Source organism: Capricornis sumatraensis, chromosome 9 (genome assembly GCF_032405125.1).
Source record: "Capricornis sumatraensis isolate serow.1 chromosome 9, serow.2, whole genome shotgun sequence".
Classification (NCBI taxonomy): Eukaryota; Metazoa; Chordata; class Mammalia; order Artiodactyla; family Bovidae; genus Capricornis; species Capricornis sumatraensis.
In genome coordinates this window covers 81,309,756-81,329,709 of record NC_091077.1, presented here as the reverse complement: position 1 = coordinate 81,329,709, position 19,954 = coordinate 81,309,756, and the positions used below count along the sequence as shown (strand labels likewise).

General features: G+C 41.3%; 1 protein-coding gene across 1 annotated transcript in view; it reads right to left on the bottom strand.

Annotated features, from left to right (window-relative positions):
• The window catches only part of ATG10 (autophagy related 10), a 270,613-nt gene extending 251,953 nt beyond the window's left edge, over positions 1–18,660 (bottom strand). Inside the window, exon 1 of the mRNA XM_068981433.1 lies at positions 18,628–18,660. The gene's annotated coding sequence lies outside the window, so the exon portion shown is untranslated. The remainder of the gene's footprint in view (positions 1–18,627) is intronic.
• Positions 18,661–19,954: the final 1,294 nt, after the last annotated feature.

Below are 19,954 nucleotides of genomic sequence, written 5' to 3'. Positions count from 1 at the left end.
GTTCATGTATTGCTGAAGCCTGACTTGGAGAATTTTGAGCATTACTTTACTAGCGTGTGAGATGAGTGCAATTGCGCAGTAGTTTGAGCATTCTTTGGCATTGCCTTTCTTTGGAATTGGAATGAAAACTGACCTTTTCCACTCCTGTGGCCACTGCTGAGTTTACCAAATGTGCTGGCATATTGAGTGCAGCACTTTAACAGCATCATCTTTCAGGATTTGAAACAGCTCAACTGGAATTCCATCACCTCCACTAGCTTTGTTCATAGTGATGCTTTCCAAGGCCCACTTGACTTCACATTCCAGGATGTCTGGCTCTAGATTAGTGATCACACCATCATGATTATCTGGGTCGTGAAGATCTTTTTTGTACAGTTCTTCCATGTATTCTTGCCACCTCTTCTTAATATCTTCTGCTTCTGTTAGGTCCAGACCATTTCTATCCTTTATCGAGCCCATCTTTGCATGAAATGTTCCCTTGGTATCTCTAATTTTCTTGAAGAGATCTCTAATTTTTCCCATTCTGTTCTTTTCCTCTATTTCTTTGCACTGAATGCTGAAGAAGGCTTTCTTATCTCTTCTTGCTATTCTTTGGAACTCTGCATTCAGATGCTTATCTTTCCTTTTCTCCTTTGCTTTTCACCTCTCTTCTTTTCATAGCTATTTGTAAGGCCTCCCCAGACAGCCATTTTGCTTTTTTGCATTTCTTTTCCATGGGGATGGTCTTGATCCCTGTCTCCTGTACAATGTCACGAACCTCATTCCATAGTTCATCAGGCACTCTATCTATCAGATCTAGGCCCTTAAATCTGTTTCTCACTTCCACTGTATCATCATAAGGGATTTGATTTAGGTCATAACTGAATGGTCTAGTGGTTTTCCCTACTTTCTTCAATTTGAGCCTGAATTTGGCAATAAGGAGTTCATGATCTGAGCCACAGTCAGCTCCCAGTCTTGTTTTTGCTGACTGTATAGAGCTTCTCCATCTTTGGCTGCAAAGAATGTAATCAATCTGATTTCGGTGTTGACCATCTGGGGATGTCCATGTGTAGAGTCTTCTCTTGTGTTGTTGGAAGAGGGTGTTTGCTATGACCAGTGCATTTTCTTGGCAAAACTCTATTAGTCTTTGCCCTGCTTCATTCCGTATTCCAAGGCCAAATTTGCCTGTTACTCCAGGTGTTTCTTGACTTCCTACTTTTGCATTCCAGTCCCCTATAATGAAAAGGACATCTTTTTTGGGTGTTAGTTCTACAAGGTCTTGTAGGTCTTCATGAAACCATTCAACTTCAGCTTCTTCAGAGTTACTGGTTGGGGCATAGACTTGGATAACTGTGATATTGAATGGTTTGCCTTGGAGACAAACAGAGATCATTCTGTCGTTTTTGAGATTGCATCCAAGTACTGCATTTCGGACTCTTTTGTTGACCATGATGGCTACTCCATTTCTTCTGAGAGAGTCCTGCCCACAGTAGTAGATATAATGGTCATCTGAGTTAAATTCACCCATTCCAGTCCATTTTAGTTCGCTGATTCCTAGAATGTCGACGTTCATTCTTGCCATCTCTTGTTTGAGCTCTTATATAAACAGCATGACAGTGATTAGTGTAGCGGGGCCATTCTTTCCACTTTATTCAAGTTCAACTCACTAACAAATGATGTTTCAAAGCCTAAAGTAACCGTTTCACAAGGTGTAAGGTTATGATCACCTAATTATCTACTTGATTGATTCAGCAAATGTGACAAATCAAGGATTATCCATATATTTGTTACATAAATCTGTCCAAAACATGAAATACTGGTTATAGAAAGAAAACTTTAGCGCATCTGAAAGGAAACTCACAGATTATATAGTTCAAGTCTCCTAATGAGAAAAGTTGGACCAAGTGAATGCCCACATTTTCTTTGTTAGTGATAAGCATCATCAGACAATTTAGCACTTGGTAACTGCTTACTATATTAGGTACTTATGCTGGACACTTCACATTCCCACTTAATCCTCACACAACCCAATGGTTGTTGCTATCCTCATTCCTCAAAAGAAAAAGGGAAAGTAATCTGTCCAAGAATGTAGTTGTTGTTTAGTCGGTCATCATATCCAACTTTTTTGCATCCCCACAGACTGTCGCCCACCAGGGTACCATGCCCACGGTATTTTCCAGGCAAAAATACTGGAGTGGGTTGCCATTTCCTTCTCCTGGGGATCTCCCAGAACCAGGGATCGAACCTGCATCTCCTACATTGGCAGGTGGATTCTTTACCACTGAGCCGCCAGGGAATCCCAAGAATATAAATGAGGAAAACTCAAAGATACAAATGAAGAAAGCTTCAAACCCCAGTTTGACTCCAGGGCTAAAGATCTATCTATACTAGCTGATTCCCAGTACAGCATTCTTTCTGATTATTCAAATTCACTATGACCTACATAAGAATTTGTTCATTCATCCAGTATATACATATCAAATTTCTACTAAGTAGTAGGCACCATGCATAGACAAAGGTTAGAATACACAAAAATGAAAAAATATATAATCCTTGCCCTGTAAGAAATTATCTTGCAATGAAGGAGATAACCGGTAATAATAATTACAGTAGAAACTTTCTTAACCAAGCACCACTCAAACTGCCAGATTAAATGACACAATGTCTACTCCCTCTATAAAACACTGACTGCTGCATGCTTATCATGAAGCGTCTCTGCTCCTATCAGTTGAGTGTAAAGTTCACAAACCACATTCATGTATCATAAATACATACTTTAAGTGAGTGGCCAAGTGAAGTCGCTCAGTCATGTTCGACTCTTTGCGACCCCGTGAACTGTAGCCTACCAGGCAAGAATACTGGAGTGGGTTGCCTTTTCCTTCTCCAGGGGGTCTTCCCGACCCAGGGATCGAACCTGGGTCTCCCACATTGGAGGCAGACGCTTTAACCTCTGAGCCACCAGGGAAGCCTTCTTTAATGCAACACAAACCAAATCAGTAAAATGTAAGTAAAAAAAGATAACTATTATTTCTATGATGTAGACTTTATAAAGACTTGGAAAGACGATAAAGACAAGTCTTTATATGAAAACATATACTACTGAACTACTTATAGGCAATACAACTGAAAAGACTGACTGAGGGGAAAAAAAATCATACAAACCAGGATTCTGCATTCAGACTGTTGCACAAGTGGCTTATGTTCTTTCTTTTAAACCCAAACTAGAAATTTAGAGAATGCATTCCACATTCAGTATAATTAAGAATAAACAATGAATTCCAATCAAGTACCCATACTCAAAGAAAATGCCTTGGTAATACATAGGAAAACTGGCAAATGAATATATTTATATGTTTTAAGTTGAAATAAAATGTTTTAAGTACATAAGTATAATTTTTCTAATTCTAGCTTTAATCAAATTTTTTAATTAAGAGCTCACCTCTCAATTCTGATAGCACTGGAAAAAAGGACTTCAAGTTAAAGTATACAATGGAACAACGCACAGATTATGGTAGGCACAAGAAGAGTCCCTAACAAAGAGGGGAAGGTGTGGGAAAGTGTGGGGTGGGAGTGGAGTTGAATCTGTAAGGTATGTAGGAGTTTTTGCAGGGTAACTGTCAGTGAGTGAATCCCAGGGATTGGAAAAGTGGTCCATGCAGGAAGGATGGTGTGAACCAAGTAAAGAAGGGTGTAAAGAACTACAAGTTTGATGCCACCAACATGATACGGTAAATATACGAAGAGGGACTTCCCTGGTGGTCCAGTGGCTAAGACTCTGCATTCCCAATGCAAGGGGCCTGGGTTTGATTCCTGGTCAGGAAACTAGATCCTACATGTTGCAACTGAAAAAAGATCCTGCATGTCACAACTAAGACCCAGCATAACCAAATAAACAAAAATATTTTGTTTTGAAGAGATAGGCAGAGAGTAAGGGATGATAGAGATAGTCAAATCCTATGCAAGTTAAATTTGTCTGCACTCACTAATGGAGCAGAAATGGATGGGAAGGGCCTCAAAGATACTAGATAGAATAGTAATGAACTTCCTGACAGGAGGCTTGTGTGCCATGCCAGAATTTGAACCATTTCCATAGGAAACAGAGAATCAGAAGCTGGAGTTGAAAAGTCAGAACAGTATTGGTGGTTGGGCTTCCCTTGTGGCTCAGCTGGTAAAGAATTTGCCTGCAGTGTGGGAGACCTGGGTTCAATCTCTGGGTTGGGAAGATCCCCTGGAAAAGAGACAGGCTACCCACTCCAGCACTCTGGCCTAGAGAATTCCATAGACTCTATAGTCCATGGGTCCTCAAAAAGTCAGACACAACTGAGCAACTTTCACTTTCACATTCCATGGTGTATGTATCTAAAGGGCACAGCTTGAGGGCAAGGGGGAGAGTTAGAAGCTGTTACAGAGGTCTATGACAGGTCATGAGGAGCTAAACCCAGGCAATGAAAGGGAGCAGAAAGAATTGTTGTTTTAGTTGCTGAGTCATGTCTGACTCTCCTGTGACCCTATTACACCATAGTCCACCAGGTTCCTCTGTCTATGGGACTTTCTGGGCAAGATTACTGGAGTGGGTTCCCAGTCCCTGCTCCAGGGGATCTTCCCGACCTAGGGATCGAACCTGCATCTCCATATCTCCTGCACTGCAGGTGGATTCTCTATGACTGAGCCACCATGGGGAAGCCCCGCAGAAAGAATACGTATCTTAAATTATGGAGAGAGGCCAAGATGAACTTAAAAGATCTGAAATTAATTTGTTTAAAAGAGACAAATGAAACCATGAGAGTAAATATTGCAAGCTGGAATGCATATGGCAGATTCTTAATATGGCTTCTGGTGGATTATGAAATTTTACACTAAATTGTGTATGTATACTCCTACCTATATTTTGAAAAGGAAAGATTCTAGAATTTTCAACAGATTTCTTGAGGAGTCTTAACCAAAAAGTTAGCAACCTCTCTGCATAGTGAAAAGAGCAGTGGGTTGAGAAAGAAACCTTCAGAGCAGCAGCACTTAAGGGACCTATAGAGGCAGAAGAATAAACACAAGAGCTAGAGAATAAGAAATGAGGCATTAGGAGATGCCAGGAAGAGCAATGTCACAGAGCCAGGGAATAAAGTTTTCAAGGGAGTAGAGAATAACTAACAAAGAACCAACACTGTCAAAAGAAAAGAGAGACCCATTAAGAAAAGGGCTGAAAACATGTATGGAGCTTCAAAATGAAGCAGTCATTGATGCTTTGGTGAGCAGTTTTAGCAATGGTAGAGAAAGCAGGCTGTGATGGGCTGAGGAAAAAACTACACATGCAGAAATAAGCAAAAAATTTGTAGACTACTTTTCAAAAAATTTGACTGGAAAGTAGATACAAATGGTAACTGAAGCAGTACATAGGCCTAAGGGAGGATATTGTTTTTCCTAAGAAAGGAGATAAGAATATATGTTTAAGCTGAACAAAGGGTGTTGGAGAGAGGGAAAAGTTGAAAATACCAAATAGAGAAAGTGACTGATGAAGCAATATCCTAAAGGGGCTGGGAGGAGATATAGTCATCATTACCGGAGGATGGATATGAGTAACACGACATTCCTTGCAATTGGAGGAAAGGCATTTGAGGATAAATATTAAGGAAGACAAAGTCTGATGATCCCAAGATTTTCAGATACAGGAGTAGAGAACAGTGAGGTGTTTGAGGAAGCAAATATAGATTAGGAATTGCTAGTGAAGAAGATGAGAGGACAGCATTTAAAGATGAGCAGACACAAGGGAAGGCCCAGCACAGGCTGGGAGCCTGAATTTGTAGTACAGCATTCTATGAGGATTGTGGTTGCCTTCAGCAGTGCTCAGCTCAGCTCCCCTTGTCAGAACCAGCAGAGAGGGTTGCACTGACTACACATAAAGCTGAGTTTCGCTGGCTGAGTCAGTGAAAGGATAAGGGTAAAAGAAGGAGCAGAATATGCTATTGAGAACAACAGTTAAAAGGTCCAGATTATGTAAAAAAAAAGAAAAAATGCTGAGAAGGGGCTGGGAAAATATGGCAGTATCAAGAAATATTACATATGAAAGATGGTGAAGAACTGCAGTGAAAGGAAGGAAATGAAAGAATGGGAAGACTATGAGACTTAGAACTTGAGAAGGTCTCAGCTGTGGCCATGGAAGTTAAATATATACAGTAGCTTGGAAATGAAGGTCACTGGAGCTCAGGAAGTTTAAAAAACTATAAGACATAATGTTTGCTGTCTTCCACACAGACACTTAAGTCACTTAGGATTATTATGAGAACTATCAGGAACAGAGAGCTCTTTTAAAAATATGGAAGTTCAACTAAGAGATTTAGAAATGACAACGGGCAAATGGTAGAAGACAGCAGAGCACAGAGGTGGTAACACAGAGGTGGTAAGTGTAGTATACAACACCAGGACCATCAAGAATAATCACTAATAAACCAATACCTTTGTTTACGATAGCAAGAACACAGCCTTGGATTCCTTCTCAAGATGGCGCTCAAGGCAGCCACTACCAGTGATTACAGACAGCATGTGAGAAAAAAAGACTACCCTGTCGTATCTGGTAGAGCTAAATTTCATGAGCCTCAAAGTAGCAGGACTATTTCCATGATGTTGAAGAAGTAACCTAAAATTGGCTCTGCAGAAGTGGGGGTTACTAGCAATCTCAATACCCTGAGCCCTGCAGGGTGGAAGAAAAAGCAGCCTCCATTCAAAGAGGGTTTTCGGTTTTTTTGTTGTTTATAAGTCAAGTTTCCTTGAAAACAACTTGGTGGAAGCACTAACCTGCGCAGATGTTAACATCACGTAAGATATGTGTAGAAACACTATATCCGCGTGCCACTCCCACCCTGGAGATTCATAACGCACACTGTGTGAGGAAACTAATAACTCAGGGTTTCCCAACTCTTTTGACCACAAAATTCCTTTTCTTGGTAACATTTTTTAACACCTTACTCCACGGAACGTAATAAAGGAAATAATGGATGAAGGGTTTAGGTTTTTTGTTTGTTGGTTGGTTTTTTAACTGTGGATGTGTGCTGCTGAGGTCACAGTGGAAAATCTGAGAGGAACAGGGCAACAGTGGGAGAACAGGTTTGGGAAGAGAAAGCACCAAGTACAGGAATATAAGTACAGTAGAGTCGATAAGCTGAAGAGGCTTCAATGAAGGCAGTCAAATGTTTCAAGGATATAAGTGAGATCTCCAGTTTACATGCAAAATTCTGGTTAACAAGCTGTTTCAGTGCACATATAAATTGAGAAAGTGACATCTAAAAAGTCTGTAAAAGGAAGAACAGAAGCTAACTTAGCAAAAGGAGGAGGTAAAGGAAACAGAACGTGCAAAAACCCAAGAAGTTCTTGTAACTGAAAAACTCTTGTGTAACTGAATTAGAGGTAGAGAAAGTTCAGTTCAGTTCAGTCGCTCAGTCATGTCCGACTCTTTGCGACCCCATGAATCGCAGCACACCAGGCCTCCCTGTCCATCACCAACTCCCGGAGTTCACTCAGACTCACGTCCATCGAGTCAGTGATGCCATCCAGCCATCTCATCCTCTGTCGTCCCCTTCTCCTCCTGCCCCCAATCTCTCCCAGCATCAGAGTCTTTTCCAGTGAGTCAACTCTTCTCATGAGGTGGCCAAAGTACTGGAGTTGCAGCTTTAGCATCATTCCTTCCAAAGAAACCCCAGGGGTGATCTCCTTCAGAATGGACTGGTTGGATCTCCTTGCAGTCCAAGGGACCCTCAAGAGTCTTCTCCAACACCACAGTTCAAACGCATTAATTCTTCGGCACTCAGCCTTCTTCACAGTCCAACTCTCACATCCATACATGACCACAGGAAAAACCATAGCCTTGACTAGATGCACCTTAGTTGACAAAGTAATGTCTCTGCTCTTGAATATACTATCTAGGTTGGTCATAACTTTTCTTCCAAGGAGTAAGCATCTTTTAATTTCATGGCTGCAGTCACCATCTGCAGTGATTTTGGAGCCCAAAAAAATAAAGTCTGACACTGTTTCCACTGTTTCCCCATCTATTTCCCATGAAGTGATGGGACCAGATGCCATGATCTTCATTTTCTGAGTGTTGAGCTTTAGGCCAACTTTTTCACTCTCCTCTTTCACTTTCATCAAGAGGCTTTTTAGTTTCTCTTCACTTTCTGCCTTAAGGGTGGTGTCATCTGCATATCTGAGGTTATTGATATTTCTCCTGGCAATCTTGATTCCAGCTTGTGTTTCTTCCAGTCCAGCGTTTCTCATGATGTACTCTGCATATAAGTTAAATAAGCAGGGTGACAATATACAGCCTTGACGTACTCCTTTTCCTATCTGGAACCAGTCTGTTGTTCCATGTCCAGTTCTAACTGTTGCTTCCTGACCTGCATACAGATTTCTCAAGAGGTAGAGAAAGGGTACTGAGAAAACTACAGCTGATGAAGAGGGCCTTGTAGCCTGAGGGCTCAAAAGGTTTTGAAAGTGGGAGTAAACTGATCAGATAAGCATTCTGGCTTCCCAAGGAGAATACAGATCTAATCTGACTGGACAGAGATCAGTTAAAAGGTTCTTAAAATGATTCAGGGCTTTCCTGGTAGCTCAGACAGTAAAGCGTTTGCCTACAATGTGGGAGACCTGGGTTTGATCCTTGGGTCAGAAAGATCCCCTGGAGAAGGCAATGGCAACCCACTCCAGTATTCTTGCCTGGTAGGCTATAGTCTATGGGGTCACAAAGAGTCACGACTAAGTCAGTACAACACTTCGCTGGTCTTGGTATATAAGCAATTGGTGGGAGAAAAGGTTCAAGAAACAGTCTTAGCTCTTTGCCTTAAGTGGTAGTCTCTGCCTAGGTAGCACAGTGGTAAAGAATCCGCCTGCCAATGCAGGAGACGCAGGTTCAATTCCTGGGTCAGGAAGATCCCCTGGAAGATGAAATAGCAGCCCACTCCAATATTCTTGCCTGAAAAACTCCATGGACAGAGAAGCCTGGTGGGCTGTAGTCTGTGGAGTTGTACAGAGTCAGACATAACTGAGCAACTGGGCACACACATACCTGACAGACTGAAGCAGATCCCTGGAGGAAAAGCAGATTTGGGAAGTGAGATGGGTTTAATGTAGCACCCCTGAGTTTGAGTTTGAAATGTCTGTGCAGTACCCAAGCAAAGAGATCTAGCAGGCATTTTGAGTCTGGAACTCAGGAGGAAAGAGAACTCTGAGCTAGGAATATTAATTCTCAATCAACATTTCACAGATAACAGAACACATCTGATCACTTAGGAAGAGGATACAGAATGAGAATAGGAAGACTAAAACAAAGCAGTTACAGAAATAATTTTTCCAACTGTATGATGACCATGACATATACTAAGAAATACTAAATCAAAGAAAAATTGAATTTAATTCATAAAGAATACTAAAACATTTTGGAACATTTTATAAATTCCAAACAAACTCTTACTTAATAACAAAATTGAACTAAATAAAAACACTCCATTCCCTAAGGCCTCCAGTTACTTGAGGTTTACTGAACTATTCAAAATGTTAGTCAAAACATAAAATTTCACTCAATAGCCATAGTTTATCTAATTAACAGCACTGTGCCACTAGCAAGATGACTGAACATCAAAGCACTAATTAATTTTTGGTTGAATACGTTTAAAAATTATCTAAGGACTAGGCTTTGCTCAAGGATGTTACATATAATAAAAAAAAACACTTATGGCTTGATTATAAAATTAGGAACTATATTATATTAAAATGATATCCATCTCAATTCAAATCATCATAATATGGTATAATGAAATATCACTGAGTAATTATTATCTCTTTGCTCAAGTAAGGCTATTTCAACTCATTAAAAATGAAAATAAAATACAATCAACATTTTTAGATGTACTTTTCAAATTGTAACACTCTGGCCGTTTACCAGGTTCACAGTCTAGTAGGGACAAAAATTAGAATCGTAGAACTATAAGAAGGTTGGAATTACAGTCAAAAATAGAAATAACCACAACTGCAACTTATTAAGCAATAATGGAAAGAATAATCCTTATTTTGCACATGGAAAACCTGAGACTTGCGAACTGCCTATGTTTCCAGACTTAAGCTGTCTTCAAACCAGAGGTAAAAACAGAATTCAGATGAACTATCAGTAAAAGACAAATTCCAATTCTCATCTATCCTAAACAATGAAACTCTCATCTCTTACTACAAGGAAAAGTTAGAAATAAGTCAAAATTCTTCTGTGTCAAATGTTAGTACATCTATTTTGCTTGAGTTTCACTCTTGCTGAATAGCTGTTTGTTTTGAACTCAAACAATCAAAACCTTATTTTAAGTGCTCAAATAGAGGCTAAAGATTGGAAAGGTAGAATAATTTTTTTCCTCACCAAGTGAAAGCAGTCTTTCTAAACTATGTGTTAGCCCTAAACTAGACAGTGTGAAAAAACTTATTCTGCTGCTATTCAGTTCAGTTCAGTTCAGTTGCTCAGTTGTGTCCAACTCTTTGCAATCCCATGGACTGTAGCACACCAGGCCTCCCTGTCCATCACCAACTCCCAGAGCTTACTCAAACTCATGTCCATCGAGTCAGTGATGCCATCCAACCACCTCATCCTCTGTCGGCCCCTTCTCCTCCTGCCTTCAATCTTTCCCAGCATCAGGGTCTTTTCCGATGACTCATCCAAAGAGCTGCTATTAAATATTATCTTTTCAGAAAAGTAACCCCAATGAATTCTAACACTGTGTATATAATCATTGTTCAAATAATTCTTTTTAGTTTTAAAAACAATTCTTTTCACTTCTCTCCACATGGGGCTCTCCACATATTTTAATGAGATTTTTTAATCTAATGTGTGGGTAACTGATTCTCTGTTTTAGGGATTTTTGGTTTTGTTTTTTGGGTCAGAGATATTTCTTTTAATGAATCTATAAATCAGTGTATATCAGAGTCATAATAAGACTAAAACATTTTAAGAAATATAAATTTCCCCAGAACTTCAGATCATTTACAAAAATGTGATTATCACAGAACATAATATGCATACTTTGAAACATTAAAGACCATTTGTAACTAATAAAAGTAGGCAACTTCCTCTGTCCTTGTCCCTCCCTGCAGCAATTCTACATTTTAATTGGAGATTTAGACTCTTTCCTTAAAAATGCTTTCAATTAGGGAAGTGAACTCAACCTATTATCTTTATATGAATTTGGCTGGAATTAATTTAAATTAGTTAATCATTTACCTAGCAGGGTCCCTGGGTAGTGGCCCTCAAATTTTTGAGAGTAAAGAAGCAACCAGGGTATAAATTTAAATGTAGAATCCTAGGCCCAGATAAGAAACATCACCCAATTCTGAAGGCCCCAAAACAAAGCATTTGTAATTAGCACTAGGGATACTTTTGAGGGTTCATGCTAGAACACCAAGACAAAAGACAGATTGTTTTAATAGGGATATTAATGGCCCTGGATTTCAAGGCATGTGGCAACCTGGGTGAGGCACAGCAGGCATGATCCCAATAATCCAATAAATAGCACTGTGTTGTGCGCTTAGTCGCTCACTTGTGTCCAACTCTTTGTGACCCCGTGGACTGCAGCCCGCCAGGCTCCTCTGTCTATGGGGATTCTCAAGGCAAGAATACTGGAGTGGGTTGCCATGCCCTCCTCCAGGGGATCTTCCCAATCCAGGGATCGAACCCAGGTCTCCTGCACTGCAGGTGGATTCTTTACCATCTGAGCCACCGAGAGGCCCAATAAAATGCACAGGAAGCAGAAAAAGAGAGGAAGCTAGTTCAGGCTTGACAGCAGTTGACCAGCAAACTCAGCACTCCCTCTTTCCCTTCCCACAGAAACATCCATCCCAAATCAAAGTTTAAATGGGATAATGCACTGTACCTAAACTGGAATTGAGGGACATGGGATAGCTTTATTGGTAGCTGATGCTTGCTATGGCCTCTGCATCAAAAGGTCCAATTAGGAAGAGGCTAAGAAGGCATCTAGTGTTAATTGCTCAGTCATGTCCGACTCTTTGCAACCCCACGGACTGTAGCCCAACAGTCTCCTCTGTCCAGGGGATTCTCCAGGCAAGAATACTGGAGTGGATTGCCATTCCCTTCTTCTCCAGAGGATCTTTCCAACCCAGGGATCGAACCCTGGTCTCCTGCATTGCAGGCAAACTCTTTACCATTTGAGCTACAGGGAAGACCTCAAAAAGGCATTTAGTTCTTCTCAATTCTATATTTCCTTCAGAAAAAAAAAAAAAGAGCCTGCAGTGCCCCCACAGCGTGGAGCTGAGGACAGAATTCATAAGACTGCTTTCTTTCCTCAAGCCTCCCTCATATTCCAAGCACCTAAGGAGCATTTCCTTCAGAGAAACTTTATGTAGTGGTATGAGGGAGCTGGACTGTATCAGAGAATCAACTGTTAAGTTTTCAGGAGTTGGGGAGCTAGTTGATATCAAGTTGACAGCTTGAAATTAACCACAATGGGAATATTTACACCACAGAAACTGACAAATGCCACAACTGGCTTCCAATACCCATTGGTAATTCTCTTTCAAGACCATTATCTCTCACTGATACAATGTCCATGACCAGAAATGGAAGGTGAAGCCTGTAGAGAACTGTGTACAGTTATGTAAAGTCAGCAACAGGTGGTTATGGGAACAGAAGGAATCCTCAGAAAAACAGTGTCACACCACTTACTCTTTCCCCTCCCAAAACACTCAAAAACAATATATCATTTCAAATTACATCAAAATATTCCCCTCATTAGAGACACAGGCCTGAAAGATTAAATAATAGGAAAGGCCTCTCCTGAGTACAGAGAGACCTATCCTTCATAAATTGGGTTGTATCTATCAACATGCTCTCCAACCTAATACTGAAAAGAAGAGTCCTCCAGCATCTAAGTGTAGTGAAGGGATGCAAGAAGCTTACTCAGTCTGACAAGAATGAGCAACACCATCCCTACAGAAGTCCCTCTTCTGTCAAACTAAGAAAACCAAAAACCTTACTAACAGCACAGGGCTACGCTGAAGCTTGCGCACCATAAGAAAAAGGAGCACTGCCATAAAGAAGGCTTGTTCCTATCATGGGCTTACATTAGGGAACAGAAGGAAAAACTCAGAAATTATCCCTTTACTTTCCCAATTGAAAAAGTGAGTGAGTGAAATCACTCAGTCGTGTCTGACACTGCGGCCCATGGAATGTAGCCTACCAGGCTTCTCCATCCATGAGATTCTCCAGTCAAGAGTACCGGAGTGGGTTGCCAGTTCCTTCTCCAACTGAAAAAGGAAAAGGGCAAAAAAAAAAAAGTCTTTAAAAGCAGGAAATGAGAGGGAAAACAACAGCTAAGATTAAAAAGGAAACTGAAGAAGAATAAACTGGGAGGGAATTCAAACATATAATAAGAGACAAGTTCAATACAAAAGGCAAAAAACAGAAGTACAGAAGCTGGAGGAAAAAAATCTCATTAACATTTTAACATATACACATGAGATGATTTCTAAACACAGAAGAAAAAGGACCAAGAAGAAAACAATGCATATTGATTGCTAGGAAGGACAAAGAACATAGATCCAACCTACAAATAACTGGCATTTCTGAACTGAAATCATAAGCAAACATACAACTGAAAACTTTTCCCGAGCTGAGTAAAAGAAAGATTAAAAAGATTTACTCCCATAAATTGAGTGGATTCACTATGTTTGAGAAAAATGCTGGAAAGAAACCTATGCCTAGAGGTAGTTTATGGAATTTATTTAAAGAACAAAAAGGAAAACAAAAATGCAGACAGAAAAAAAAAAAACAGTTTGCCTCCAAAAGAACAAAAATCAGTGTAGTGACGTAGCGACAGCCATCTCTTCCACCAGAGATGACAAAGCAATGTTTAAACAGCTGAGGACTTGTAACTTATAACTTCACATCTTATAGAAGGAAATGGCAACCCACTCCAGTACTCCTGCCTGGAAAATTCCATGGATGGGGGAGCCTGGTGGGCTACGGTCCATGGGGTCACAAAGAGTTGGACACGACTGAGCGACTTCACTTTCTTTCTACAGTTCCTTTTAGAGAAGGAAATGGCAACCCACTCCAGTGTTCTTGCTTGGAGAATCCCATGGACAGAGGAACCTGGTGGGGCTACAGTCTATGGGGTTGCAAAGAGTCAGACACGACTAAGTAACTAACACACACACACACACACACACATGACCTTATAACAGAGTTAAGCATGCTGTATATTCTAAGTAAAAATACTAAAAAAATTCAAACTTTGAAATGAATTTACATATCTATCTCTTAATAGCACCTTTCTTCAACTAAACTTTTAAGCCTATACATAAATTGGATCTTTTCCCATTCAAACAATAGATTTGTATGACATCTAACCTTTCTGATACTAGTGTCATTACTTTTATAAGATTATCATGTTTTTACATAAAACAAGACTTCTCTGCATACATGTGAGAGAAATGATTCCTCCAATGAAGATCTGAACTGATACACCAGCTCAAATTCTTTTGCTGCCTTTGAATAGTGGGACTTGTAGCACTAACTCATCAACACATATCCTAATTAGACCAGAACCAGGAACTAAAAGCTTATGACCTTGGCCAAAGATATGCAAAAAGATCAACACTGTTTCAGAGGTTCCAGACTCAGCACTGGTCTAGAGTCTGAATTCAAGACAGAGCAATGTGTTTTTAAAATATATTACCAAGTGTATTACTTTTTCAAAAAAAATAAAAAAACAATTAGACATTTCATCTTGCAAAGTCTTAATTAAAGACTAGATTAACATGCCTTCTTATTTCTACAAGATTTTCATTCATTCACTCAGCACCTACAATATCCTAGCACTTGCTATGTGTGTAGGTCCTCAGAGGAAAAAGTATCAAAATTTTTCTGGGAAAATCAGAGAAGACTCCAGAAAAAGGGAATCTAGAAAACTTGGAACTGAATTTTGAACTTGAATAAGAGCCTACCAAGTGGAAACAAAAGTCTGTCAAAAGATGGAATAGCTCCAGCAAGACAGGACCTGAAAAGAATGTGCTTTTAAGTTTAAAAAAAAAAAAAGGCAGTAGATGAAGCATAGGTTGCATAAAGTAAGACAAATAAGGTCCAATGGCTCCCAACATCAGAAAGAAACACTCTTGAAGGGGTTGTTTGGAAATGAGTAGGATCTTACTGTACTGTAACAAAGAGGTGGGGTAGGGCGTGCAGCAATGCAGTCTGCTATTGCCATTTAGTGCTCAAAGACCAAGTAAAATAAGCATTCTGCAATGTACGGAACAGTTCCATAAAAATGGTGGTTAAGCCAACAAAGGTCCATCTAGTCAAAGCTATGGTTTTTCAGTAGTCATGTACGGATGTAAGAGTTGGACCATAAAGCTGAACACTGAAGAATTGATGCTTTCGAACTGTGGTGTTAGAGAAGACTCTTTGAGTCCCTTGGACTGCAAAGGAGATCACACCAGTCCATCGTAAAGGAAATCAGTCCTGAATATTCATTGGAAGAACTGAAGCTGAAGCTGAAACTCCAATACTTTGGCCACTTGATGTGAAAAATGGACTCATTGGAAGAGACCCTGATGCTAGGAAAGACCGAAGACAGGAGGAGAAGGGGATGACAGAGGATGAGATGATTGGATGGCATCACTGACTCAATGGACATGAGTTTGGGTAAGCTCCAGGAGTTGGTGATGGACAGAAGAGCATGGCATGCTGCAGTCCATGGAGCTGCAATCCCGGACATGACTGAGCGACTGAACTGAACTGAGACCTCTTTGAGAAAAAATGAAAAGCAGGTTAGGCTTAACAAAGTCTGATGAACTTAACCCTAGGGCTTCTTTGTATGTTTTTGAATGTGTATCTGTTATCACAATATACATTTCACTCACTAAATACATCCAAGGAAGCTGTGTTTTTCCTCAGCAAGTGATATGTTTCCTTCTTTTCAATGACCATCATGAAGCTCAGAACTTAGTCTATATCCCACCACTATATATTTGAGTATAATACACTCCATCTGGAGGAAGAAATGGCAACCCCTGCTGGTATTCTTGCCGGTAGAATTCTATGGACAGAGGAGCCTAGAGTGCTACAGTCCATGGATACAAAGAGTTAGACACAACTGAGCACACACACACCCAGTATACCCCAACCTCATCTTTGTATTCACATGTCATTTTTTCACAACTCTCATTTATCTTTGTTTTGTATGTTTTTACAGTTTGTTGTTGTTATTTAGTCACTCAGTTGTGTCTGACTCTTTGCAATCCCACAGACTGTAACCCACCAGGCTCCTCTGTCCATGGAATTTCCCATGCAAGCATAATAGAGTGGGCTGCCATTTCCTTCAGGGGATTTTCCTGACCGAGGGATCACACTCAAGTCTCCTCCACTGTAGGCAGATTCTTTACCATTGAGCCACTCAATGAATTAAAAACCATATTAGCTTGTTACATCCTCATAGCAACCCTATGAGGTAGTTACTACGATTTTCTTCATTTTATAGATGAAGAAATTGGGATAGAGAGGTTAAGTAATTTGTCCAAGGTACCAGCTGTTAAATGTGGCAATTTGACCTAAGGCAGTCAGTGTGGAATCAGAGCTTCTGCTCTAGAGTAATTACGTTTCAGGTAATCCTTGAATTATAAAAGGATACTGAAAGGCAGAGCTACTACAAAAAATGAAGATGATGAGGGGTTGGGGGGCAGGCAGTGAATCTAGGAACAGGTTGAAAAGAGGCAGAGTAGACAGGCAAAGAGCCTAAGTAGAGAATGTAGATTAAGGAATACTGGAATACTGGGGTGTTTGTATGTGTATGTGGAGGGCGGGTGGTGCAGTTTCTAAATCTACTTAAAATTCTATAGAGAGATTCTATTTGAAACAGTAAACAAAAGGAAACTATAAATTCTTGAACTCAAAAGAGATGATTATTTTCCAAAAGCTATTATACAACAGTGATATGAACTAACCCTAACTTTGAAGCTAAATTCATATTAGTAAATATTCTTTCTGGGTCCTGTAAACCTACACAATCAAGCACTTAAAGGCCTCCGGTGCCAGTTACATTAAATGACCCTTGGGTTCTGCATAATTTTCAGCAGCCTCTCCCTAATTTGGATGTTTTTAGGTAGGATTTAGTTTCCATCCCCTATTTTCCAATTGTTTTATACCCAGAAATATGGCCCCTGAAGACACTTGTTAATCACCAATCTCTAGGACATTTTGTTGTTATTAGGGTTCCCTGATAATGTTTATGTCTCAAACACTCCCTCTAGGGTCCCTAACACATCTCTAAAGCTGACTCATTGTAAAAGACCCTGATGCTGGGAAAGATTGAGGGCAGGAGGAGAAGGGGACGACAGAAGATGAGATGGTTGGATGGCCTCACCGACTCAATGAAGGTGGGTTTGTATAGACTCCGGGAGTTGGTGATGGACAGGGAGGCCTGGCTTGCTGCAGTTATGGGGTCGCAGAGTCCGACACGACTGAACGACTGAACTAACTGAACACATCTCTAGGCTTCAAAGATATCAATTATTAAATCAAGCCCAGTCTTAAAGAAATTACTTATATAAACTTTAACCTACTTGTTTTTCCTAAGGGGTTGCTTATCATTCTCAGAAACTTAAAAGCGCATTTTGTAAATGTCCTATTTTGTCCATATTTGACCCTTCAGAAGCAAGGATAGGTGGAGTACTACTCAGGGCCTATGCTTTCCAATTCTTTAAAGTATGCTTTTACTACTAAAGAGTGAGGCCATTGTTAAAGTGTAATATTTGAAACGTTATAAACACGATTCATACAAAGTGAGCCCGTGGCAAAAACTTACTGAATTCATAATGAAGTAACAAGCTGAATGGTAAAAATTATTTTTAAAAATCTTGGAAATAGGGCAATAAAACTATAACCTTCAGCGTAATATTTTTTTCTCCCAGTCAGAAGTAATTTGCATCTCCATTAGAAAAAAAAACAAAGTAACTGCAAAGCTTGGGCCCTAATCAATACTATGTCAAGCAAAAGTATAGTTCCCTAGATAATTGAGTCTCTAACAGGTGGGCCTATTAGACAAGGTTCTACTTTGAAAAGACAGTGTAGCAATCCTTTTGCCTTTTGGAGGATGTTTATCATAAAAGGTTGGCTCTATAAATCAGGTAACTAACATTCCTTTATCCCGCCCTTCTCCCAGTCATCATTTTAGATACTATGAGTGGACAGGTTACTTGGAAGAAAAATTCCTACTACTTAAAGAATAATTCCTTCAGGTTAAATAATACTTGACTAATGGAATACCAGTACATTAATATCCTTTGTTTCAAGATTAGGAGGCAAAGACATTCTAAATGGGGACTGGCTTTAAACCCGGGGTAAGAACTACCTAAGTAGAGGGTAAGGTCACGATGGTGGCCCAGGAGTGGGGTCCAGACCCGGGGGCAGCTCGTCCCCACGCCGCGGTTCCAGCGTGACCCGGCCTGCATTTCACTGGCGGGAGCCCCGCGTCCCCGCCCTTTTGTTCAGGGCTGGGCTGTTTCCCGCCCACCCCCGCCCTCCCTCGCCCTCCCTTCCCCCCTATCTCAGGAGTTGTGTGACGCCCGGGCGAGCAAGAGAGCGGGGAAGAGACTGCCGGCAAAAGCTGTGGGAATACTCACCCCGCTCCGCTCGGCCCCAGATCCGGCCGCCCAGCCCAGCGGGGGCGGGGCGACGGAGTTGGGGGAGGGGAGCTGGGTGAGGGCCCCACCGCCCAGCCAGCGATCGCGAGGACCAGAGCATTGGGCCCCCGGGGGCAAACGGGGCTGCGGCAGAGGAGCAGAGCCAACCAGCAGGGACGCCCGCCACTGAAAGAGCCCTAGCCCGCCCTCAGCGCCGTCGCCTGAGGCGACTCAGAGGGAGCATGCGCACTGCATCTCCCGCACACCCCGGGACCTGGCTTGCGCCGGCGGCTGACGTCGTGGGCCGCGTGCGTCTGGACCGGGCCGGGGGGCGTGACCTCCCTGGGGTTTTCAACGGCCGCCGCCGAGGCTCCGCCCCGCACCTGACTGGCCTCGAGAACCCAAGGAGGCGGTGGGTTATCTCAGCGCGGCACAAACGAGGCGCATTGAGAAAGGGGAGGGGTGTCAGCGACTTCAAGAGTCTCTGCATACTCTCCTCCAACAAACAACCAGATATCTAGAAAATAAAACGATGCCGAATGGAGAAAGGTAGGGCAAGAACGGAGCTGAACCATTCAATGCGCTTAAAGTGTTCTCAGAGGTTGGAGAACCGAGCCGGCTCTCAAAACACACACTGTCAAACTACTGTGAGCACAATTAAGCACTAGCACGACCACCTTTAAAACTTGCGGACCGATATAGAAGTTAGGGACTGGAGAATTGACCATAGTACCGTCTGGCACAAAGCTCAAGGGGGAAAAAAACTAGCTGCAGAATTAAATTGGGGCGCGGGGTGGTGGAATAAAAAAAAATAGAGAAAATGCAGGGAGTAACAGGGGTGATCCAACTGAAATACGGAAAATGCAACGGCAGACATCTGAGGGAAAACTAGCATCTGCTCATTTTAACACTACAGAATTAAATTTGTGTCAAAAGAAATGAGTAAATACAGGCAAAGAAGTGAAAGGAAAACCTGCCTTCAAACATACAGAGCATGGTGTTGATCTTGTACCACAGTTATGTAAGATGTCACCACTGGAGAAAGTTAGGTGTTGAATGCTCAGAACTCTATGTACCATTTTTACAATTTCCTGTGAGTTTACAATTATTTCAAAGTACTTTGTGTGTGTGTGTGTGTATCGCTCAGTCGTGTCGACTCCGTGCCATGGACTATAGCGCGTCAGGCCCCTCTGTCCATGGAATTCTCCAGGCAAGAATACTGGCATGGGTAGCCGGTCCCTTCTCCATGGGATTTTTGTGACCCAGGGACTAAGCCAGGTCTCTCACATTGCAGGCAGCTTCTTTATCATCTGAGCCAAAAAGGGAC